The following is a 26,546-nucleotide window of genomic DNA, read 5'->3' on the forward strand; positions in this document are numbered from 1 at the left end:
TACTATTTAAATTTATTTAAAATTTGTCTATACTCAAAATTTACTAAGAGAAGTGTTCCAAGAATAACATAGTTTTGATGACTTAGAAAGTTAATATTGTAACAAATATTTTGAAATTGAGTTTCACTTTGTTTGTATGCAGGGCACTCTAGGAGAAATCGTCTATGTCTTCAACTCTCCTAGTCGCCAACCCTCTTGTTGTTACAAAGACGACATATTCTTGCATCCCACAATGTTTTGGGAGTATGTAGCACATGAGAGTTGGTTCATATTTTATTATGTTGATTTTCTTCTTTGTATTAGTCAACACTAAAAATACTTAGTTTACTTTTATTTTTTAATTATTTATTACATTACAAATTCTCTTTAATATTTTTAAGCCAACATAGATCCATCTTAAATATGAATCTAGCATGAGTCGAGAGGGATCCAACTTCTTCACGTGCAATTTTTTTTTTTTGGGCCAACATGAGCAAAATTTCGATTTTGATGACGAACGAAAAAGGTTACACATCATATTGCGCTCTAGAATGAGCCTCTCGACTCAATGATTAATATCCTACAAAATCATATATTTTTTTGTGTTTTCCGATAATTTAAGAAAGATTTGGCAATTTGATACCATCCTCACTTACATAGCTAGTAGTTATGGCTAGAGTTAAAAATAATTTTGAAGAATTTCTTATCATTCATATTATTTATCTTGCTTTTTACATTAAATGCCTAAACATGACTATACATTTAATGGAGAAGAGACTCATCACTTATACAAGGAAAATATATAAACTAGTATTTGCACATTAGGGTGCAAGGGAACGCCGACGGTGTTAAACGAACGACGAAAGATAACAATGTTAAATGAAAGATTGACTTTTAAAAATGCCACATAAAAAATATCTCTACACCTACACATCTCTACAATATTACTTCATAAAACTTCACAATAAAAACACCTCCCACATAAATACAAAATTTTAAATAAGAATAATAACTACCTCTATTTTTATGCTCATTAGTTATATATTGTTGATACATACGGGGTTTAACAAGTGGGATTTCTGAGTAAATATATTTATATTTGTGTTGCATGTAAATGTTAGATAATTTGCAATGTTCGTTCCTTCCAATTTTAAAGGAAAAAGAGTGGTAAGGTTCAGACTATTTATTAATAAGGTAAGTATTTATTATTAATATTCTTAATGTAGTATATAAAATTTAAAAATTAATATTTTATTTAAAAATATAAAATATAAATTAATAATTAATAGTTTTAAAAACCTTTATCCACGTTATTATAAAATAGTATAAAAGTGGCTAAAAAGTTCACGCGTTAACATTTAATTTTTTAAGAAAGAAAAATACAAAGGTGAGATTAAATTAATATCAATTATTAATATGACACCGTTGTGCAAGTGGATAATTATTAATATGACACCGTTGTGCAAGTGGCTAAAAAGATAACACAATAAGATTATACTATGTTGTAATTTATTATTTAATTATTATTATTAATTTAAAGTTGAGTAAGATTATACTATGTTGTAACTTATTATTTAATTATTATTATTATTATTAATTTAAAATTGGGTAAAGTTTTAAATTAATAAATAGTTATTATTTATTATTTATAATTTATATAAGTATTTTTTCAATTATAAATACATTTTTTAATTAGAAAGATATTTGAAAATGATTAATAGGGGTGGAAATGTTTTTTTCTTCTTAAGTATATTTTAATTTATATATTTCAAAGAAAATGATATGCGTTTGTATTTTTATGATATTAAAAAGAAATTAAGATAATAAGAGTTAGTAATGTAATGATAAGAATTGGTTTATATAATTGAATTTAGTTCACTTTATTACATAATAAGGGTTGGGTTAGTTTTATTGTTGACTTTATTTCTTAATTATTTGTGTAACTTGAGTGGGCTTAATGGCTAAGAACATGTATTTCATTGTAATAGGTCGCATGTTTTAATCCAATGTGGGGTAGAGTATGCGGACTTTTAATTCTTAATTTTGATATGCAAATTTGTTCTCTCCTCATTTTAAAAGTGCATTACACAGCGTAGGAGAAAGATGTATTTAGTATATATTCCTCGTATCCACATACTTGACATAGTATTTCCTCTCATTCGTCATTGGGTTGTTGCTACCTCCTTATTTCACATCTCAACATATGTGAGTTGGTTTTTAGTTGTGTTATTCCCTATTTTTCATGTTATAGGATGTAAAGCTTCAAGTACTTTTACAATTCAATCTCCCCCTATATGTTTAAGTTGTCCATATCACAATTTTTTGGCATGTTTTCAGCATTTTCCTTTCTAGTAACATTCTTGTACATGTTATTCATTTCACACCTTTTTCCTTCTAATTCCACTCTTCAAACCATTTTCTAGACTATCGGATTGTGACTTTCTTTTCAATAATTTTTATAAAAGCTTATATTCATTAATTTTAACTAAAACCATGTCATTGTCAATTAATGTCATTTTTTGCATTCATAGTATCAACATTATCAATGCCTCCTATTCTATTGGTTATAATGTTGTTTTAGCAAGGAGTATCTCATAAAGACGATGTGTTTTACTCTAAGACAACGTGTTGACAGGGGTTTTTGCTCTTGCTTGATTTGATTTCATCTATTTTTGCATACACTTGGTTCCTATACTTCACATCCATACAGAGTATTGGGGTTATGAGTATTTGAAAGAGGAAAATTGTTTCCTAGTGTCATAACTCTATTGTCTTACATTTATTTTATAGTGGGAAGAATGCTTTTCACCCACTATGAAATGCTTCCCTTGTGAATGCATATTGCCCCAACTTCTCATTGAAATGTAGTCCAAATATTTATAGTTTTGGGTTATCTCTAGTGGTACTAATTTTACATTAATTTGTGGTTGTTTTGTTCTTCCATTGCTATGAGAAGGCTATTACCTTAGTTTTTCTCATCTTCATGTTCACCCCAAAAAGGATTTTAAGGCCTTTAGGTGACCATATGAGTTGAGTCCTCATTGTTATTGTTATAATGATTGAACACAACAATATCTTATGATAATCAGAATAATATTTATCGCTCCCCTACATTTTGTATTTATCCATTCGTTTTGCTTATTTATACAAAGACCAAAAATTATAATGTAGTGGGCACAAAGCCTATATGTCACCTTGATGTCACTGTTTTTCTTGGAGTATTATATTACTCCTCTCAGGTCCTCCCCGGTGAAGTCAAAAGTGGTCGGATAAAATTGAATGGTAAGACCATGCAGTCCTAGACTCTTATCTTTCTAAAAACTATTCAAGACCATTTCCAATTCTTCCTTGGTTACTTCACTCATTAAGTCCAATTTTCATCATTATTGACAAACCTGGGAATAAATTTTCCAAGTAAAGGATTTTATCAATGCTTTCTCGCTCGTTCTTTTTGAAAATTGCCTTGAAGTAAGAAAATCCTTCCATTGTAATGTCTTTGAAAGTGAAACCTTAGATCCATCTTCTCTTTTGATTTCCCAGATAGTATTTATTGATTTTCTATGGCTTGCCACCTTGTGAAAATACTTGTATTTTCATCTCCAACATGCAACCATAGGGTTGTACTCTTCAATCACCATTATTTTTCCTTCTTTTAGTAGAAGATTCCTACATTTTTCTTCCTTTGATTTCAGAACATTATTTTAATTATCTAAGAAGGAAGAATGGTCAGAGGATGTAAGGATATCTTGCAATTCTTTATCAATATCAACCAACGAACAATCATCCCAAGACTTCTCTTTTGCCCAGGGCGATATTACCTTATTTTCCCTTTTGATGTTTCCTTGGAATTGGAAAGGGGGAAGGAGGCCTAGTCAAGATCAAAAGACACCTAAGAGTCTTTGATTATTTCTATTAGGGTGGGATTTTCTATCCACCCCATATGTCAAGAATGATAGGGTTGTGGTCTGACTCCCCTCCAGGAATGACCCATTGCCTGATTTCCAAGTTTTTGTATAAGATCCTCTCAAAGACCATGAATCTATCAAACCTCTTTGCTATATAGTTGTCCCCAACTCTTATGTTAGTCCAAATAGGGAGGATTTTGGTTGGTAGAATGTCTACTAGACCCACTGAGCCAAATCATTCCACAAAGTAATCAACAAGAGTATCCAAACGAGTTGAGGGCCCCCAGATATATGAATGACCCATAGTGAAATTTAAATCCCCTCCCAAGCATATGTGGCCCAAGCCAAAACAATGCATTTTGAAAAGATTTTTCCAAAAGGGTTTTTTTTCAAACTATGGTCCATATATGTTAAGCCCTTACAAAGATAGATCATTGTCCTTGTATGTTAAATATATTGCAAGATAATATGGGAGGTCTAGGCATCCAAAAACGTGGAGAATAAAGGTTTGCTATCTTGTAATCAGTCCACTAGATCTCCCTGAATCATCTAGATGGTGGAAAGACCAATTTGGCAAAGGTTATGATAGAATTAGTTTTGATTTGTGTCCATCTAATATAGTTTCTTGAAGGAATATCACTTGGGGGACATGGGTTGTAATTAGTCTTTTCAAATCCATCGATTTAATGGGGTTGTTTAGATCTCCAGTGTTCCAGGAAAGGACCATCATTCTGAAACTCTTGTAGGGGTAGGAGCTCTAAGTGCCCCTATGATAGATTTTTTCCTACTCGGCATGATTTATGAGGAGGCTTTTATCATGGAAATTTAGAGAAGGGATTTCCTACCTCTACCAAAGCCCTAGGGAAGAGGATCCTCTAAAGAACCCAAACCCCCCTCGAATTCTAGGGAGAGATTATGTGGGGGAAAATCATCAACAGAGTAAATAGGACCCATCGAATACAGACATTAGGAATGGGAGGTCAAAGAGAGAGGAAGGGAGGAAGTTGCATAAGATTTCAAATCCACATGTGAGATAAGGCGAAAAATTGTTGGGGGAGGAGAATGAGAGAAAAGGGGAAAAGAGGGATTTGGAGGTGGAATGGAAAGGTTCATAAGTGTAGAAAGGGGGTAATTGGCATAAGACATCGGGGATAAACAATTTAACTCAAGAAATGGATAAGAGAAAAATTTGCAAAAGTGTAAAGGAGGGGGAACATCCATACCTAACACCATGTCCATGTTATTCATCTTATCCATAACAACAACAAATTTCAAAGCCATCCTGGGTTGATGGGCCACCTCCAACTCTAGAGTAACCTGGAGAGAATTTCCCAATCCCACTAAGTTCAAAGATTGCACCATATATTTTCCTTATGGCTCCAAGTCCTCTAGCTTATAATTAATAGTGAGAGGGTTGTATGAATCAAAGGTCTTTTGTGCCTTTTTGATCCATCCTTTTAAAGGAATTCCTTCATAATCAAGGGCCTGCTTGTGAGATTTAGAGCCAACTTGTATTGTGATTGAGTTTGCAAGCCCAATAGTGAGGTTGAGCCCAACCAAGATTCTGGCCATAGCCATGTATCCAGCCACTTTGAATGACATATCAACGTCATAGTAATAGCCAATAATATTTCCAATTTCTGCAAAAACCCTCGCGGTCTAGAACTGAAATGATAAGGCAGAAAGTCTGGCCCATATAGGGACAAATGACAATCGATCTATTTTGCCATCAAATTTGCATACCATCGCTTCACATAAAGAGTTTGGGACCTTGATTGTCATCAAACCTACAATAGTTTTCCTAAGGCCTTCGTCGAGTTTATGAGCCACCCAAGCTAACCCTCTGTCATAATCAAACACCAAGGAGAATACCCCAGGACAGGGGGATTCTAAGCTATCCATTTCCACAACATTGCCATCATTATTCTTTCGATTACAAAATGACCAACCAAAACCATTCCCTCCATCTTCAAAATGTATTTTAGCCAAACCCCTTCACCCATAACTAAATTTAGGGCTTAGACTTTCACTTGGCACATTTTTATTTGGCCTTTTCCCCATTGAAACTGCCAGCTGGGGGGAAGGAATATAGGTGATATTTTGTTTGTCACTCAACATTTCCATGTCATAAATGTATTTAGAAAACCATGGGAAAATGACAGGCAGTAATCAATCGACAAGGAAAAATCGATGAGGTCAATGCAGTTAGTGTTAGGGTTTTATGACGAAAAATTAGGAGGGGGTGAGCCAGGGAGGTCAAAGACGAGAGGAGGGTGAAAGGACTATGGATTGAGGAGACTGGGCCCCTCTAAAATCAAATTTGGTTAGGGGAAGATGGAACATAGGGGAGAAACCAAAGTCAACGAGGGGAAAGTGGCGAGGTTTGATAGAATCCATCTAAACAAGACCGAATCAAAGATAGACAAATCCATATAACATGTCGCACTGGGATAAAAGAGTCTCACCTCATAATGAAGATCCCAAATGCCTGATCCCTCCAATGGATCTCCTAAAAAGTCTAAAAGCTCCACATCTTCCGAACCCATACCATATGTCTTCCATTCTCCACGAGGAGGAGCCTATAGATCAGGTGCCTAGGCATGGGAGAAAGTTGAAGCCATGCATTCCATGTTTTTAGCGATCGAGGGTTTGAAGAATAGCAACAACAACATCCTTGTATTTTCAACATAATCTACACAAATGGACTTAGTTGTGAATCTAATGCCTTTGGTCTTGAGCACTTGTTCCTTGGTCTTGGCTCATTAACCTATTTCCTTACATCTAAGGAAGATAAGCTCTTATTCAGTCAGAAGTAGTTTTACATCTTACTTTAGGGCCAAAAGTTGGATTTAGCCTAAATAGTATCCATAAGAAATTTAGTCTCCCTTTTTATCATTATTAAAGCTACCACCAATAGAGTCATATACTTTCAAATATCATTTAACCTTAATCATATACATGAAACTAGATACTACCTTAATTACAATTCTCTTATCTCTCTTTCCTATATATATATATATATATATATATATATATATATATATATATAACATTTATGTGACTTACATGACTAATTTATGGTCTTAGAAACTATAACTCAAGGGCATCTAACCCATCGAAAATCACTTGGGAATAATACTAGACTAACATAATCAATAACTGGGACGGTTTCGTACTTGCATGACACTGAGTCAATTATGTTCACTACCACTATAAGTACTAGGTGCACGATGTTTTCCCCTAATATGAAGTTAGCTAAGTCAGGATTTGAACCAAAAACCTCATAATATTTACATAACATGCTTTGCCAAATAATTTACACCTCAAAAACTCCAAAATATTATCTTATCTTTCAAGGCAATATGGTATTTTTATTTTATCTCATTTATTATTTATACAAATTAAGTAAACTATATACATATATGTATGGGGTTTACTTAAACTAAAAGAAAGTGTTGCAAAACATTTGTATGACCTCTAATTTAATATACCTGTCAATAATCATTTTATAGTCAAAATGGTTTGAATTTCAATTAGTTCTGAAAATTTTAAAAGGATTTTATAAAGTTTTGAAAAAAATAATATTAAACTGAATATTTTGAAAAAAAAAAATTGAAATTTTTGAAATTTGAATTTTTATTTTCTTATTGGCTCATATAAATAAAATGGCTAATTTTATGGGGTTATAGAATTTGTCAGAGAAAAAAATATATTTTAAAATTTAAAAAAAAAGAAGTATATATATATATATATATATATATATGCCAACAAGTGTCATAATAGTAAAAAAAAAAATCATATATGCCACCAAGTGTCACGATAATACACACATCAAATCTCAATATTTATGAAAATTCCATTACTATTATTATTATTATTATTAGATATATATATATATATATATATATATATATATATATATATATATAGATGCCACCAAGTGTCATAATAGTACACTATCTCAGTTATGGCATTCTATTTCAAACTCTCTCTTACTATCGCCCTGTGTGGTGAATATGTTTATTACTCAGCACCATTTTTGAAATGGACATGGATGTATTTATTTTTAACTGGCACACACTGATATGGCTAAGGGCCAAACGCTGCATATGCTGCCAAACATCTACTATATGTAATTTCTCAAAATTAATGAAAGATTACGATTTTTCCTTTGGAAAAAAAAAAAGTGTCATAATAGTACACACATCAAATCTCAATATTTATGAAAATTTCATTTCTAAATAAGTGTGTCAAACTCATGTTTGACTTTAATTAATTTATAGTTTTTGAAAATAATTTACAAAGTTTACTCAAGTTTTTGAAAAATTTTAACAATCACATTTTTATTTTATGATTTTTTTTGGTGATATATATATATATATATATAATGTGAAATCACTTTATATATAGATTCACCTTTATATATAATACTGACATATATAATCTATTTAATATAAGAAAAACATCCAAAATTATTATGTCACTATTTAAATAAAATATTCCTAAATTACACTGGGAAATCTTTAACAAAATCTCTTTTAAGTCTTACTAATAGGACTTCAATACTATTGCAACACTACAAAAAAAAATCCAACAAACACATTTATGATATTCTAACACTCTCTATATCAACATAGAGATATTTTCGAAAATGCGATCTAAGTTATTCCTCTAAACTCTTGTTGCATTTGAGTCATTTCCCACATTAATACAACTTCTTTAGATTGATTATCAACATTTGAGTTGAATTATATATGTGTGTGTGTGTGTGTGAGTGAAAGAAAATCATCAGAATCGTTTTTTATCTTCATAAGTTTATTTCTAATTGGAACTGATATTATAGTCTCAATTTTACATTTATTGTTTGTCTAATCTATTAATAACTTAAAGTCTCCCAATACTTATAAATATTTTTCTATTATTTTTCATAAAAATATAAAATGCCTAAAACTTAACTATTCATTTACTAACAACATATTTCAAAATAATATAATGTATTGATAAGAAAAAACAATGTCCCATCCATTATAAATCTTTATAGCTCTTTGATATGCCCCTAAGTCAACATGTCTTTTCATAATTAATTATGTGTTCCTTTAATATTATATAATGTTTTTTTTCAAACATTTTTACCTACCTTTAATAGCTAGCTTGATTTTATGGGCAACTTGTGTACGAGTCATATAAGGCCTTGAAATATCAAGTTATCAAATAATGCAAGGTAAATGCTTATAAGCATTTGTAGATGCATCGTTATTTAAGAATATAGACAACAAACAAAAGCCAATTGATGCTATTTGTTGTGGAGATTTTTGTTATAAATGGTTTTAATGCAAAATAGAAATTTCATTGTTTTAATTAAACACTTTTGAATCTTAACTTTGTGAATTCAACTATAAAAATCTCCCTGCTTCAAAACTTTAACAAATATATTTGTTTTAATATTTTGAAGATTTGTTTTAATATTTAGAAGTAGAAAACTAAATTCAAAAGTTGAAGAAGATCTAAACTATTATAAATGTCGCTTATAATATAGAACCTTGCAAATCACAAGTTTTAATAATTAAAAAGATTTAAGATCTTGATACATGGGCATGAGGGAAATTTTTATCTTAGATACAATAACTTCTATCAATTACTTTTTGCATAAGAGACAGGTACTAAGCAACAACACTACGTATTACACTTGTTAGTAGATGGAACATCATAGTGTATCACAAATGTTATTTTTATTTTATTTAATGAGTGTCATATTGCACTATATGGAAAATGCTATATTGTGTTTTAATATAATATATTATGGGGTTAAAATAATTAAATTAAATAATATATTTTATTAATTAGTTAAACTTTAGTGATGACTATAAATTGTGTTATGTAATATAAATGTTGTTTTCTTTTCTTCTTAGAGTTGGTTTTTTTATATTACTTTCAAAAAACTAATATATAGTTGACATTAGTTATTAGTCTGCCACTTGGGAAACCTTACCAGTAACATGGATTCAAAATTTTAAAATTGTTAATATTATTCACTATCTCAGAGTTTGATAAACTAAAATTGTTTTTAACAAGAGCGTCTAATTGAACTGGCAGTTGTGGCTCACTATCATTGTCAGAGGAGCAAAAGTCAAGGTTTGTCAAGTTCTTGGCAAGGATTGTGACTTTTTTGTTGAGCCTATCCACTTTCTCAAGCAGTTATGTCATGCATATGATTAGTTCTTGTTGTGTATCTAACCTGCATAGGCGATTATTGTGAGTTATTCCAGTGAGTGAATTGATTATTTTGAAGAGTTTCTAGATGAGGAAGATTTTCAATCCTGCATTCCTCATAGATTCCATGAAGCAGTCTTCCTGAACCCGCAACACTACCTTGGCTTCCCGTTATCCGTGGTTAATGGGTTATATCCATGCAACAAGCGACATGTCTTTCTTTCTTTGTCTTATCCAACCACCCCTTTGCATTATGTTGTTGTCATTCTTCATTACTTTCCATAATGAATCTCGAAATTCCCCTGTAAGACGATATCCAAACCAATTGTACTACTTCCAAATTGTATATAATCGAACACAAAAGCACTACAGTCTCCCATAAATAAATTCACATGACTTCTAAATTATAATGCATAAAACATACAAACTACCCATTAAAATATGTATAAATATTAAATAAATTTAATTTGAATACTTGTAAAAATGAATATTTTTCTATAAATTTTATAAATCTATAAATATAAATTAATATATTTAATTAAAAAATAAATATAAAACAAAATAAAAAATCAGTTAAATTAATTAATTAAAAAAATCAACATTAACAATATTTAATTAAATTAACCCCTTATATTACTATTATACTTAAATTATATTATTTTTTAATGTATAATTTAATTTTTTTTTAAAAAGCACCACCTTTCATACATAGAGTTATAGTATAACAACTGATTACACGAATGGGCCCTCGTGGATTTCCCTCTTTCCAATAATTTAAAAGCGAATGACGTTTGATGATGGGTTTTGACCTTCCAAAAACATCCCTCATTTAACATTATTCTTTATTTTTATATTAAAATAATTAAAATATATATTTTAAAAGTATGTATTATAATAAAAAATTATACTATAATCAAAAGAAATATTGATTTTATATATGAAATTAAGATTAAATATAATTAAAAATATATATATAATTTTGGATAAAGATCATTTTAATAATAGTTATATAAGATATTGATTTTTAAAAAATATTATTTTGATTAAAATCTTGTTTTGATTATAAAATAAGATTGAATTATAAGTTAAAATTTTATATATTTTTAACCAAAAGAAATAAGATATCTATATTTATAAAGTAAAATTAAAAGTTTACCACTTTATAGAACATCAACCAGTGGTTTTGGATGACATGGATTTACTTGAACAATGAACCTAAGTAACTTTTATTCCTATATTTATAAAGTAAAATTAAAAGTTTACCACTTTATAGAACAGTGGTTTTGGATGACATGGATTTACTTGAACAATGAACCTAAGTAACTTTTATTCCTATATTTATAAAGTAAAATTAAAAGTTTACCACTTTATAGAACATCAACCAGTGGTTTTGGATGACATGGATTTACTTGAACAATGAACCTAAGTAACTTTTATTTGTGAATAGCAATCAATTATAATTATGTTTAATTAGTGAATTATGGCAAATTTTACTAGCTTTCATATATTTTTTTAAATATATTCATATTAAAATTTATTTTATTTAATAAAATATAAAGTTTTGAATTTGTGAAAAATATAATAATTTTAAGTTGGTGAGCCATAGATTGACCTTGCATCTAATGACTTTTAATCTAAATTAACTTTGTGCAACTTTCTCACCAAAATAATCTGGTGTGAAACTTTAGGCTAATGCTCCTTTTTCACCTAAATTTTTGACAGACAATACGAGTCATGAAAACCCCTCATAGTATCAACACTAGTGAAGTATGAAGAAGATGTTGTCACTAATGAACATAACATTACATTAAAAATAAATAAGTAAATAAATAACAAAAAAAACTACACGTGTGTGTATATATATATATATATATATATCTGTGTGGGGTGAATAGGGAAGAGGGCATGAGGGAGGGTGGTGGGTGCACCACCACCTCACTCAATGAGTAAGGCAGATGTATTAATTCAATTTAATTATCTTCATAATGGTTCATATACAAAGATGGATCGCCACACATTTTAGATGGATATTTTGCTTATGTATAATTACTCTCATGATGTAGAGAGACCTCCCAAGATTGCAATCATATCTCCTTCTTATTATGATGGGGTCTAAGCTTAGTCTAGAGCTATTATCAAGGCTTAATTTGGAAAATTTCCCTCTAGTCGAGCAATCTTCTTGTGTGTTTTGTGCATGGCTTCAATACTTGTTATTTTGCATGGATAGTTTGGGTTTCACCATTGGAAATGGACCCTGGACTCCCTTAAGGCACAAGTCCAGTAACGTTAGCCAAAGAGCCTTTTTCACTTGCAATTCATAGCAATGGTGCATCAATGCATCCGATGTTGAAGAGGTGGAGGACATCATGGCTCCCCTAGAGGTTCAAGAGATTGCATGCAAGCATAATAGTATCCTCTAGCTAATAATGTGCATACTCCAACGGCCATAAAGGACGAGCTTCAAGGCCTAGAGGACGATGTGGTAGGAAAGAAAGTTTTCTTATCAAAGTTTGAGGTGGCCACAATGGTGGATACCTAGGTGCCCAACATATTGCATACTTGCTAGTACTAGAATCAATATTTATATACTATTGATCTTCACTGGAAGATGAAATACCTCCTAGTCAAGGTCTTGCTAGACAAAACAATGCCAAATATGAGATTTTATTGGTTTTGGAGGACATAGGGCTATAATTGAAGGATATTGATGGGAGGCTTGCACACATAAAAGTTGGAGTTGCTTCGACTAGTGGCCACAACCATTCTGATTCAGTCTGAATTGAGGTCGATGCCTCTCACTCTTCTTAGGTTTCTTTAAGTTTATGCACTCTAGTTGGTATTTGTTCTCAATATGTTTTAGGTTGGTTCACATGAACTGAAATTTTATCTATGTTTTCATTCTAAATAGTGCCCATATGCTGGTTCATGATATTGATTATTATTGGGCTAAACACCTTAGGTTAACTAACTCCTGACAAATTTTGAACTTGTTAATATTTTGGGGGCATCCTTATGCCGATTGCAGATTCCGGGAATATCCCAAAATTTGACCATCATATTCTAGGATATTCCCATAATTTGCAATCAACATACATTCAACAATATTTTGGATTGAAGGCCATCAAATCTTCCATTGGGATGTTTTCCCTTGTGGAATACTAGGGAAGAATCAAGGTCAACTACTATATGTATTTTTCTAATGTGAATAGAAGCTTTCAATTTACAAAAAAACACATCTAAAAAATTAAATGAGCCTAGATTCGTCTTAAACCAAGATCTATCAAATAATGAGAGGGACTAAATTTCTTAATACATAACATGGAATTATGGTTAGAAATTATATAGTAAGGAATTAAATCCCTCTTGATGCTTGATAGATATGGATTTACGATGGATCTAGGTTAATGTAAATTATTATATGCAGTTGTTATAATGTAAATTATGTTGTTTTTTTTAATAAGTTTGGAAATTACTTTTTATTTTTATTAAATAATTTTAAAAAATATAGACATTTATATTTGTTTTTAAGGTGGAAAAATGTATTAGAACTTAATTGTTTTTTTTTTCTCGGTAAAAGACTATCTAAACTATTGTATTATATGTACATGAAAACTTTTACAAACAGTGAGACATGCCTGCCAGGGCCAGCAAATGCACCCTAGATTTCTTGGCTTGAGCGCAGAGAGCTCCCACGCAGGGGCAGCATCTACAAAATTCCCAGCTTCCAAAAGCTCCCGCGCAGGGGCAGCACCGACTAGACTTCCCATAATCGTTGCCAAAATTAACAAAATTCCTCCAGAGAGGCCCAACAGACATGAAAACTAATGCACTAAGGTGCAACTTTACACAAAATAGACACAGGACTGCCCACGCAGGGGCTTACTACTGATATTGACTGAGTGCTATGGCTATCAGACAGCCAAAACTGAACCAACATAAACTGAACAGTGTAGAGAATTGACCAGAGACTATACAAACATGAACAAGACAGAGACAGAGGTGTCTGCTGCCAATAAACATAACCGAATTGCAAAACCAAATTACCCGCTGTTGCTTCAATCCTGGAATCGGGCTGAGGGTGGATGGATAGCTGCGAGATGTGCCTCAGCGTCTTCACAGAGGCTTTTATCTTCCTTGATGTACGCCCATCCATGTCCCTCTTCGACGCCTTCCCACATCGCCCTCCATTTTTCCTCGTCAATGCCCGGAGGTGCCGGCCCCAATGTAAGTGAGGGGGCCTGCATAGGTTCCTTCCCCCTGCTGCTTGCTTCCATCGATGGTTGCACAGCTGTAACAACCTCTCCAGAACCTCCCGGTGGCATTGGTGGTGGCGCCGCTGAAGCTTCCCCTCCAGAATCTCCCTGAGGCGTTTCCAACGTGCCCTGCTGATTCCCAGCTTCCGTTCCTTCAGGTAATTTGGTGAACAGGACTGAGACGTGGGCATTGAGCCCAGCATTATCTGCTGAGCCACCCAAAGTGAAAATGACCGAGCCAAACGCGGGCAGCATAGGCTCTCCCTCTCTGGCACCGCCAACCTCCAAGAATTGCTCAGCTGGAAGCGGAATTGCTCTAGCTCTTCGATGACAGTAGCAACAGCAACAATGGTGATGCTCGTTTGCTGCAGGTTGTCGGGACGAAGACCCACGCAATGGCCCTCTCCTACAGGGTTGTCGCTCCCGCACTTTCGCCATGTATACCTTGCAGCCTTCCTTGAATGCCTGAGAAGTGCCTTGGGCTCGATTACTGAGCGCAACCACCACCGGGATGAATTCTTTTGCGAGTAAGCTGGCTCGTATAGCCAATTGTTCTGGATTGCTTCCGAATTGCTTATCCCTCCCACAGCATTGCCCACAGCTAGAGCTCCCACCTGCGTTCCAGGATGGCCAGACCTCCACTCTCCGCGCAGCGTTCTGAACCTTCTCTTCCCTAAATCCAACATTCCTCTGTATCTGCATCGCGTCCTCGGCACCTTAACGGACTCAATTCCCTCGTAGCCTGTGTGCATTAACTGCATACTACTACCCCGATCGCTCTGTATTGAATGCTTCAGACTCAAAGATTGAACCAGATATCTAAGCCGGCGTTTCTTCAAGAGGCCGTGCTGTTCACCTGGGGTGGCACATGCGTGGCATGTGGCTCACCGTCCTTGAGCGTGTCAGCACCCGCATCCGGGAGAACTTAATTGTTTTTTTTTTTTTTTTTGTGAATTAAAAATTGTATTACCTTACGAACAATCAATTACATGAAAACTGAGAAATTTGGATTGGTTGGTCCAACCAAATCCAATATCAAAAGACAAACTAACCTGATATTACATGAAGATTGAGGAATTTGGATTGGTTGGTTCCTAGGGAATCCAACCAACCTCAAAAGACAAGCTAACCTAAAACTGACAATGTCAATAATTTACTATTGTCCTATGTAGAATTTCCCACTATAGATCAACAGATTATGCAATATACTAAAGCAAAATACCATATCTACTTCTACAACAAACTTGCGGAAGCTTAATTGATTATAAGCAAGATCAACTAGAACACATATAATAGATGAATAGAAATCAATCACACATGAACACAGAAGAATACTCTGGGGAAAGCCTCAGCTAAAAACCCCGATCTCTATATTATCATACAAGTGGAAATATGTTCAGATTACACAAAGAATCGGCTTATAAGCTATCCTGCTCTTAGTACAATCGAACAATACAGCTCACAGATTGAATAGACACAAGATATGCTTTCCCTCAGCCCTCCAAGCCTCATATTTCCTTGCGTAGTTTTCCTCGAGGTCCAATGCTGCCACCTGTGTGAATTGGCCTCATCACACACTCACCAAACCCAAAAGTGATTATGCAATCTCCAAGGAATGAATTCCTTCTGCATGCAAGAGATATCCTCCATGTAATCTTCCTGCAACTAATAGTACACTGTCCCATCATCTGATCTCAACTGGGTCTCTGTCTGAACTGACATGCATGAGTTATTTATGAGAGAATATTCAGTTATCTGAAGTGCAGCAATTACATGCATGCATGCATTAACTAACTGAACTCACAATTAGTTCAAACTATTTGAACTAATCTAACCAGACTTAACTCATTTAACTGAGCTAGCTAATTACAACTCATCCCGATCTCCTTTAATCAAGGGATAACTTCCTCAATCAATGGAGAAACTGTTGCATGTCTTCACATAGACTTCATGTTTGATTTTCTACAACTAATTAACTCAAGATGAATTAATTAATTATTTTACAAACAGCTAAGATCAAATTCGAATTTTAATTCACAATTTTAGTTTAGGGACTAACTAAAATTGGAATGTATCCTGAAATGCTATTTATAGCAGTGCTAATTTTAGCACTTCTATTTTTAGAATTTCTTGTTGTTATTTTCAACACTCCCTCTCAACAAGAAAGGGATTATCAGTAACCCCAATCCTATCTTTGTGGAACTCGAACTTGCATTTTGACAATGCCTTAGTCAAAATATCTGCATCTTGTTCCTCGGTCGAAACATACAGCAACAACATGATCCTCTTGACCACACAGTCTTGAAGATGGTGATACCGGATATCAATGTGCTTGGACCTGTCATGAAAAACTGGATTCTCAGAGAGTTTGATACAACTCTGATTATCGCAGTAGATCACAGTTGGATCCATCCTCTGACCAAACAATCCCACTAGAATCTTCCGCATCCAAATGGCCTCGCATGCTGCCTGACTGGCAGCCATGTATTTAGCCTCTACTGAGCTAAGTGCAACTGACCTCTGTTTCCTGCTGTACCAGGAAACTGCCGTTGAACCAAGGTTGAAGATTCCTCCAGAAGTGCTCTTCCGATCTGATGGACTCCCTACCCAATCTGCATCTATGAAGCCTTGAAGCTTCACTCCCTTTGTCCATCTGTACCACAATCCATACTGAGATGTGCCTCTAAGGTATCTCAGCACATGCTTCGCTGCCTTCCAAAACAGCTTGGTAGGCTGAACCATAGCTTGACTCAGTTGGTTCACCGCAAAGCATAAGTCTAGTCATGTGTTCACTAGATACATTAGTGAACCCACAAGCTGCCGATAAACAGTAGCAGCTACTACCGCCTTCCTCCTTCCTCCAGTTACCAGCTAGAGGAGTCTTCATGGGCTTGCACTTCTCCATGTGAAAGCGCCTGAGTATCTCATTGGCATACTTGCCTTGAGACACAAATACTTCCCCATCTTTCTGCCACACTTCCATGCCTAGAAAGTAGTGCATAAGACCCATGTCTTTCATCTCGAACTCTCTTGCAAGGTCCTCCTTGCAAGACTTGATCAACTGATCATCACATGTCAAAATCAGATCATCCACATAAAGAACAATGATCAATGGCTTACCTTCTACCATGATGTGGTAAAGGTTCGCATCTGCTTCACTCTTGGTGAAGCCCAACCCAGTGAAATAGCTGTCGATCCTAGTGTACCAAGCATGAGGTGCTTGCTTCAGCCCATACAAAGCCCTCTTGAGTCGGCACACATGCGACTCACGATCGAAGGTTTCGAAACCTTCTGGCTACTCAATGTACACCTCTTCCTCAATATTCCCATTGAGGAACACGGTCTTCACATCCATCTGATGGATCTTCCAACCCATCTAAGATGATAGTGCCAACATCAATCTGATAGATGAGTACCTTGCTACAGGAGCAAAGGTCTCATCATAGTCGATCCCCTCGACCTGTGAGAAACCACGAGCAACAAACCTTGCCTTATGTTTCTCAACACTACCATCAGCTACCTGCTTTACCTTGTAAAGCCATCTAGAACTCACCACTGACTTGTCCTAAGGTCTTGGGACAACATCCCACACACTTTTCCGAATGATAGAGTCATACTCCTCTACCATTGCATCAACCCAGACTGGTTGCTGCACTGCTTCCTCGAATGAAGAAGGTTCAGACTCTACACACTCCCCAACTAGGGCCATGTAACCAGTGTACCACTCGGGTGACCTCCTCTGTCTGTGCTAAGAAGATGGTTGTCCCACATTCTCTCGTGCATCTAGCATCAACCTATCAGCTTTCCTTGAGCGTTTTCGCCCATCTCTGGAAGAATCAACATGAGTGAATGTCTCCACTCCTGGATCCTCTGCATGCGGCTGCCCCTCATCAATCTGAGGCTCCTCCTCCTTAGGAACTGAAATTTCCTCCTCTGCATGCAACTTGAGCTCCCTCTCAAGTGATACTCGCATGGCTTTCTGCTCGTTGAACTTAATATCTCTGCGTACCACTGTCCTCTGACTGGTAGGTAGGTACACCCAATAGTTGTGAGGTGTATCAGTGTACCCCAAAAGTATCCCCAACTCAGTTGTTGGATATAGCTTCCTCTGGGCATATTTGGTCACATGGCAATAAACCGATGATCCAAAGATCCTGAAGTGACTCACATCTGGTCAATTCCCGGAAAAGCCCTCCATAGGTATCTTCATCCCCATTATATGGTGCGAGCTTCTATTCTGCAAGTATATTGTTGTATTGCATGCCTCATCCCACAAATGAAGTGGTAGGCTTTGGTCATGCAACATTTCTCAAGCCGCTCCCACAATTGATCTATTCTTCCTTTCGGCCACCCGATTCTGCTGTGGGTTATGGGGTGCTGTCAACTCCTGTTTAATTCCTTGTGTAGCGCAGAAGTCCTTAAACTGTTGGGAGACATACTCTCCACCATTGTCGCTACGCAAGGCTTTTATTTTCTTTCCATATTCTTTCTCTGTCAAGGCTTTAAACTCACAAAACCTCAAGAAGGTTTGATCCTTATTTTACATAAAGTAGATCCAGCATCTACGAGAAAAATCATCAATAAAAATAACATAGTACCTTTGTTTAGCGGTGGAGGCTGTAGAGAATGGTCCACAAACATCTGTGTGAACTCGCTCCAGGATTGCTCCAGCTCTACTGTCTCGATCCTAAAAGGAAGATTTTGCATACTTACCCAAGGTACAACCTTTGCATGTATCTGTCTGCTCCAGTTTTCCCTTGGGAAGTCCAGTAGAAATCTGTTGCATGATCTTCAAGGCCCCATGGTGCAAGTGGCCCAATCTTCTATGCCATAGCTTGCCAACATCTTGGCTTTGCACCACCTCTGCTTTGGAACTCAGTGTAGCACAGTCGTCTACCTCCAGCTTGTAGAGATTCTTAACTCGAATCCCAATCCTCTTGGTCTGTCCAGTACCGATATGCCTTAGGAATACCTTTCCTTTACTAAAGACTACATCATAGCCTTTATCTTCTAGCATAGTGACAGACACAAGATTCTTCTTTAGACCTGGTACATACTTTACATCAGTCAGGGTGAGAGGAGCTCCATGCTCCCTCTGAAACACAATCGTACCTTCACCTGAAACACGGTACTTTCCATCATCGCCCATCTCGATCTGCATATGGAGATCCTTCTCCTCCAGGGTACTGAAAAGATTCTTATCGCCAGACATGTGGAAAGAGGCTCCACTGTCCAGGTACCAAACACATCCCACCATGGATGAAACCATTCATGCGATGAGAGAGAAATCCAACTCAAACTATGAGGCCAGTGCCTCATCGTCTGATCCCTTCGAGGATCCCTTCTTAGATTTCTTTTGTGGAAAATTCGTAGCATAATGGCCCACTTCATGACAATGAAAGCATCGCACTTTCGATTTGTCAAACTTCTTCCCACCATGGGAAGAACTGGATTTGGTATGGGACACCTTCCCTTTCCCTTTCCTCGTCTTACTCGCTTGATCCAGATTTAAACAGGAACGCAACAAATTACAGAGATAACCATATACACAAAGATGCAGCGGAAATAATATTTCATTTCATTAATGGAAAATACTGAAATATGCTTACAACCAGAAATGGAAATAAACCAGCTAGGGCGATGGTAGCTTATCTCTGAGAAGAGATGTGGTGGCTACATGCCTCTGAACTGTGTTACAATGAGGCTCGAAGGCCTATTTATTGTTGAGAAACAATGGAAAACCCTTAACATTCCAAAACCTAACCCTAGAAGATGAAACGCCAAACTGTGGGCCTCGTTTGGGTAAATTGGTACACCAACTTCCCAGGGTCATAATTTTGGCATACGATCTCCGTTTGACGCGTACAATAGCTCGTTAGAAAGATCTATCCGAGCACTACCACTTTGGGAGGCAACATGGGTCCATGTAATGGACCCATGTTGCCCCAAATTTCCCAAAAAACGTCGTTTAGGGTCTCAAAACGGCTCCGGAAGTTCAGGACCCGAAAAACTGCTAAAAATAGTAAGTTGTGCTACAATTAAGGAAACTGAAAATGCTGAGAGAAACAATGGTGGGGGTCCAGGTGGACTTGGCAGGTGGCCACCAATATCCACCTGGATCATTCCTCCCCCCTTAGGAAGCAATGGTCCCCATTGCGTTGAGTTCCTCCATGAGATGAGGAAACTTTTGTTGAACTTGTTCCCTGGTGAGCCACTTGCCCTGCTGAAGGAGTTGGCCTGCTTTGACAACTCGATACAGTTGGATATTCTGTTGGCGAGTGTTCTTGATCTGTGTGTCCATGATCCGATCAGTTGCAGCTTGTTCCATGCAATCTGGATTTAATTCTGTGGGTGTGAGCTGTTCTGCAATGTCGGATGTGTCTAGCAATGGTGGAAAGTATGGTCGAAGGCGGTCCACATTGAACACTGGGTGCAGGCCAAGGAATGGGGGAATGCTGAGCTCAAATGCATTGTCTCCCATAACCTTAGTAATGGTGTAAGGACCATATCGAAGGGGTCTCAGTTTCCGATAGGCTCCAGTAAGGCGTTCCTTTTGCAAATGCAACCAGACTTTATCGCCCACCTGAAACTTGTGTGGCACCCGATGTTGATCATGTCGCTGCTTGTACTTGGCATTTGATTTCTCCAGAATGTCATGGACCTGCTGGCGAATATGTTGGATGCGCTCAATGAAGCTGGTGGCCTTATCTGTTTCGGACTGGACATGAGCTGAATTTATGTGAGTAGCTGCAAGTGGCATGGCCACATCAATGGGGCATAGTGGCTGGAATCCCAAACCCACCTGAAAAGGGCTATGGCCAGTGGAACTGTGAAGTGCTCGGTTGTAGCTGTGTTGAACATAGGGGAGGCTCTCGTCCCATGTGCGTGGATGCTTTGAGTTATACATGCGCAGAATGTGCACAATCATCCTATTGACAACCTCTGTCTGGCCATCAGTTTGAGGATGGAAGGCTGTGGACTTCGTGAGTTTGGTGTCCAGCATTGACCAGAGACTGGACCAAAATGTGCTGAGAAACCGACTGTCTCGATCTGAGATGATAGACTGTGGGATCCCAAAGTGCACCCACACTCGTTCAAAGAAGAGTTTAGCAGTGGCTTCTGCTATGATATTCTTCTTGCAGGCCGCCATAATGGCCATCTTCGAGAACCTGTCGACGACCACAAAAACACAGTCATTTCCATGCTTAGTGGAAGGAAGGCCTGACATGTAATCCATGGAGATGGATTCCCAAGGTCGACTAGGGGTAGGCAACGGGCTATAGAGGCCGTGCTTCTTGATGGTCAGTTTGGCAATGGCACAGCCAGTACATGATCTGATGTACTTCCCAACATCCTGTCGAAGATTTGACCAATAGAAATAATTTTGCAGTACTGCCATTGTTTTCTCGACCCCAAAATGCCCAGCAGCCCGACTGTAGTGTGCTTCCCAAATCATCTTGGAACGCTCGCTTGAAGGAACACAAAGGTGACCCAGGTGGCATAACAGGGCATCCTGGAGGTGAAAATCTGGAACATGCCGACCCTCCAAGAGTGTCTGGTATGTGCGGCCGAATTCTGGGTCGCTTTTGTAGAGAAGTGGCCAATCAGAAGTCTCATGCCCACAAGAGTTGAGCACGGTGGTTAACGCCATGATCGGTGGTCGACTGAGGCAATCTGCAACATTATTGGTGTTGCCCTTCTTATACTTGATATTCAAGTGGAACTGTTGCAGGTATGTAGACCACTTCTGATGGCGATCATTCTGCAATTTCCCTTGGGTCTGTATGAACTGCAGGGGTTGGTGGTCTGTGTGGATGACCGTTTCCTTCCCCAAAATGTAATGCTTCCATTGTCGGCAGGCCTGTACAATTGAATACATCTCTTTATCATAAGTGGGGTACTTTCGGACTGCGTCTGAAAGTGTTTCGTTGTGATATGCCACTGGATGTACATGTTGAGTAAGGACTACCCCAATAGCATAGTCAGAGGCATCTGTCTCGACCTCAAATGGTTGTTGTAAATCTGGTAACGCGAGCACTGGTGTCGTGCAGAGGTGATCCTTCAACTCCATGAATGCCTTCTGTTGAGATTCAAACCAAAAGAATTTTGCTTTCGCCCCTCCCTTGGTGACTTGACTCAAGGGCCAAGTAATATGAGAAAATCCCAACACGAACCTGCGGTAGAAGTTGGCAAGACCTAGAAAGCTGCGGAGCTCTGTTAGAGTGGTTAGAGATGGCCAATCCCGAATGACTTGGATCTTGGCTGGATCGACATGCACCCCCTGTTCATCAATGATGTATCCCAGATACTGAACCTGGGTCATGCCAAAAGTGCATTTCTCCAAATTAGCACATAGCTTGTGTTGCCGCAGTGTTTGGAGAACCTGTCGGATGTGGTGGAGGTGCTCTTCCCAACTCTAGCTGAAGATCAGAATGTCATCCAAGTATACTACTACAAAGGAGTTGGTGAATGGCCGCAAGATGTCACCCATTAGCCTCATGAAGGTTGCAGGAGCATTCGTCAATCCGAAAGGCATAACCAACCATTCGAAAAGGCCCTCCTTGGATTTGAAGGCAGTCTTCCACACATCAGAGGGTTCGATTGGTACCTGGTGATATCCTGACTTCAAATCGATCTTGCTGAAATATTTCGCCCCCTTTAGTTGGTCCAGGAGGTCATCAATCCGCGGGATCGGGTACCTATTACGGACAGTGATCTTGTTCAGCGCCCAATAGTCAATACAGAGTCTCCACATCCCATCCTTCTTCTGTACCAACACGATCGAGCTCCCACAAGGCGATGAACTCGGACGGATGTGACCTTTCTGCAGGAGCTCCTGAATCTGCCTCTTGATTTCATTGTTCTCCAGAACGGAGCGCCGATAAATTGGTCCATTTGGTAGCGGCGCACCTGGGGTCAGATCGATGGAGTGCTTGACCTGGCAGTGCAGAGGAACCCCTGCACGGGAGGTGAAGATGTCCTCGAACTCCTCCACAACCTTGTCCATCTGTAGTTGTCGTGCAGAAGGACCCTGTCTGGATGCCGCGGCCACCGTCTTCTTCTTTCCTTGAGGGCATATCATCAGAAAAACAAATTTTCTGGTTTTGGAAATGATCTTACTGCATTGTTTTGCAGTAATCAAAGAGATGGCGGTAGGTGGTGCTACCTCTGGTATCCTGTATAACTTATTTCCCAATGTAACAATAACAGCACAGGGCCTTGATTCATACACAGCATGTCGCTTCCATAAGTATGGTTGTCCTAATAATACATCACAAACTTCAAGGGGAGCAATGTCACACAATACCTCATCCGTGAAGGGCTTGATGTTTTATGGAAGGCGACACTGTTGGCTCACACGAAGATATCGTCCTTGGTGAAGCCACCCAATGGTGTATGGTTGTGGATGTGCTGTGGTTGGTAAGCCCAACCGCTTCACGACCTCTGCCGAAATGAGGTTCTTTTGACTCCCGCTATCAACAATGAACTGTATCGGGGAGCCCTTTACCCACATCTGGGAGTGGAAGCGACGCTCCTCCTCCTCTGGATCTTTGGGTTCATTTTTCTGGATCTTGGCGGTAGCAACAGTGGCGCTGGGATCCGCATCAATGATCTGCTTCCCTTTGTCATTCCCCTTATCGGGTTTTGACTCAGAGTCGGAACATTCATCTGATTCTGAAACCTTTAGCTCAGCCACCAGTGACTGCTTGGCCCGACACTCACTTGTGTTGTGGGTGGAGCTCTTATGGAACTCACATCATTTTCCCGTGTCCTTTTTCGGCTTCGCGGCGCTGTTCTTTGCTTGTAGCTTCGGCAGGTTGTCTTGGGCTGTCCCGCCTTGGCCTTGTCCTTTGTTCTGTGGTTTAGGGGCACCTTTCCCCTGCTTTGGATTCGCAGATCCAAAGTCTCGCTTCTTTTGTTTAAACTTATGCTCGACCTTGATGGCATATCGGTATGCTGCGCCGAGCGAGGAGATGTTCAGGAATTGTATTTCTTCCTGGATGTACTTGTGCGGGCAACCATGGTACTTGAGTATCAAATGTTGCTCTGAATCCTTGATACCCAACTTTGTGCGAAGGGTATGGAAAAGATTGGTGAACTCCGGTACGTCTTAGTCCCTTCCCTGCCGCAGCGTGGTCCACTTTATGTATTCATCCTCATAGCTTCCGACAGGGTAGTACTGCTCCTTGATGGCATCCCGGAATGAATTCCAGGTGGGTGCGGCTGAAAATAGTGAGCCAGTACTTTCATCCTTCTGCTCGCAGTAGGTTTCCCACCAGTCCTTGACGTGGGGGGCTGCTTTGAGAAGGGCGAAAACAATCTTTTCCCGACTCGAAAATTCATGAACAGAAAAATAACCCTCTAGCAGATTTAACCATTTATCTACGACATCTGCATCTATCTGACCCTCGAATATGGGGATTTCAAAATTAACTTGTACCTTAAAGGGTGTGGAGTTTCCAGAGTAGCTTCTGGAAGCCGATGCGTCGCTTCTGGGTAGCCGCTGAAGGATCTGGGCAAAGTTGTCCATCATCGCGTTCCGTTGTCGCTCGAGGGCTTCTTCGAGCAAGATTTTGATGGGATCTCCTGCCCCCTCGTCTTTCTTCTCATCCGCCATGGGAGGCCGTCGGGATTTGCGAGGCTGGTCTTGCAAAGGTTCGACCAGTTCAAGCCCTAACTCCTTATATCCCGACCTTGTTGGGGACATGCAAAGAAAAACAGAGAAAAAGCAAACCGCTCTGATACCACTAATCCGGATTTAAACAGGAATGCAACAAATTACAGAGATAACCATATACACAAAGATGCAGCGGAAATAATATTTCATTTCATTAATGGAAAATACTAAAATATGCTTACAACTAGAAATGGAAATAAACCAGCTAGGGCGATGGTAGCTTATCTCTGAGAAGAGATGTGGTGGCTACATGCCTCTGAACTGTGTTACAATGAGGCTCGAAGGCCTATTTATTGTTGAGAAACAATGGAAAACCCTTAACATTCCAAAACCTAACCCTAGAAGATGAAACGCCAAACTGTGGGCCCCGTTTGGGTAAATTGGTACACCAACTTCCCAGGGTCGTAACTTTGGCATACGATCTCCATTTGACGCGTACAATAGCTCGTTAGAAAGATCTATCCGAGCACTACCACTTTGGGAGGCAACATGGGTCCATGGACCCATGTTGCCCCAGATTTCCCAAAAAATGTCGTTTAGGGCCTCAAAACGGCTCCGAAAGTTCAGGACCCGAAAAACTGCTAAAAATAGTAAGTTGTGCTACAATTAAGGAAACTGAAAATGCTGAGAGAAACAATGGTGGGGGTCCAGGTGGACTTGGCAGGTGGCCACCAATATCCACCTGGATCATCGCTAAGGCTATATTTTCTTCATCATCTTGTTTTGATGAAGATCCATCTCTGTTGCTTCTTCTTATCTCCTCCTGCATCAGATCCGACCAAAGTCGTTCCCAATTTGGTAGTTTCTCTCTTCCATTAACCGAGTCTTGGTAGCCATGCCAGCTCTTAGGAAGACCAAGGAGTGTAAGACTCACCATGTCATCATCGGCTGTCGTGATCCCTACACTTCCAAGCTCATCCCTGCAGGTGGTGAGCTTGTTCAGATATGTAGAGATCGTGTCACACTTTTCACACTTGATTTTCCGAAGCTTGTCTTTCAGCGTCAACTTCCTCTGATCTCTGTCGTTCTGATATAGATCTTTCAATGTTTTCCACATCGAAAACGGTGTCTCCTTCCCATGGAGGCTCAAGACAATGTGGTCTCGAACTCCCTCCAGGAGGATTCTCCTTGCTCTAGCCACACATTTCTTCCATTCCACCAATTCTGTAGCATTAGCTGTTGCCGGCTTGGGGACTTCTTGATCAATGAAGTCCTTTAGACCGTTGTCCTCTAATACTGCTTCCATGCGATCCTTCCAGGCTATATAATTCGAGCTGCCATCAAGGGCATACTCGAGTCTTAAACCGCTGAACGCCATTGGTGAAATTGAGATGTGATAAGAACTCGATTTCTATAATCAGGAACTTCAAACTTCGAACTTCTCCCTTCTTTGTATACTGTTCTTCGCTTTGATCACCTTTGCTCCGATACCATGTAGAATTTCCCATTGTAGATCAACAGATTATGCAATATACTAAAGCAAAATACTAGATCTACTTCTACAACAAACTTGGAGAAGCT

Source organism: Pinus tabuliformis, chromosome J (genome assembly GCF_031772625.1).
Source record: "Pinus tabuliformis cultivar Carrire ecotype Pingquan chromosome J, CPIR1, whole genome shotgun sequence".
NCBI lineage: Eukaryota > Viridiplantae > Streptophyta > Pinopsida > Pinales > Pinaceae > Pinus > Pinus tabuliformis.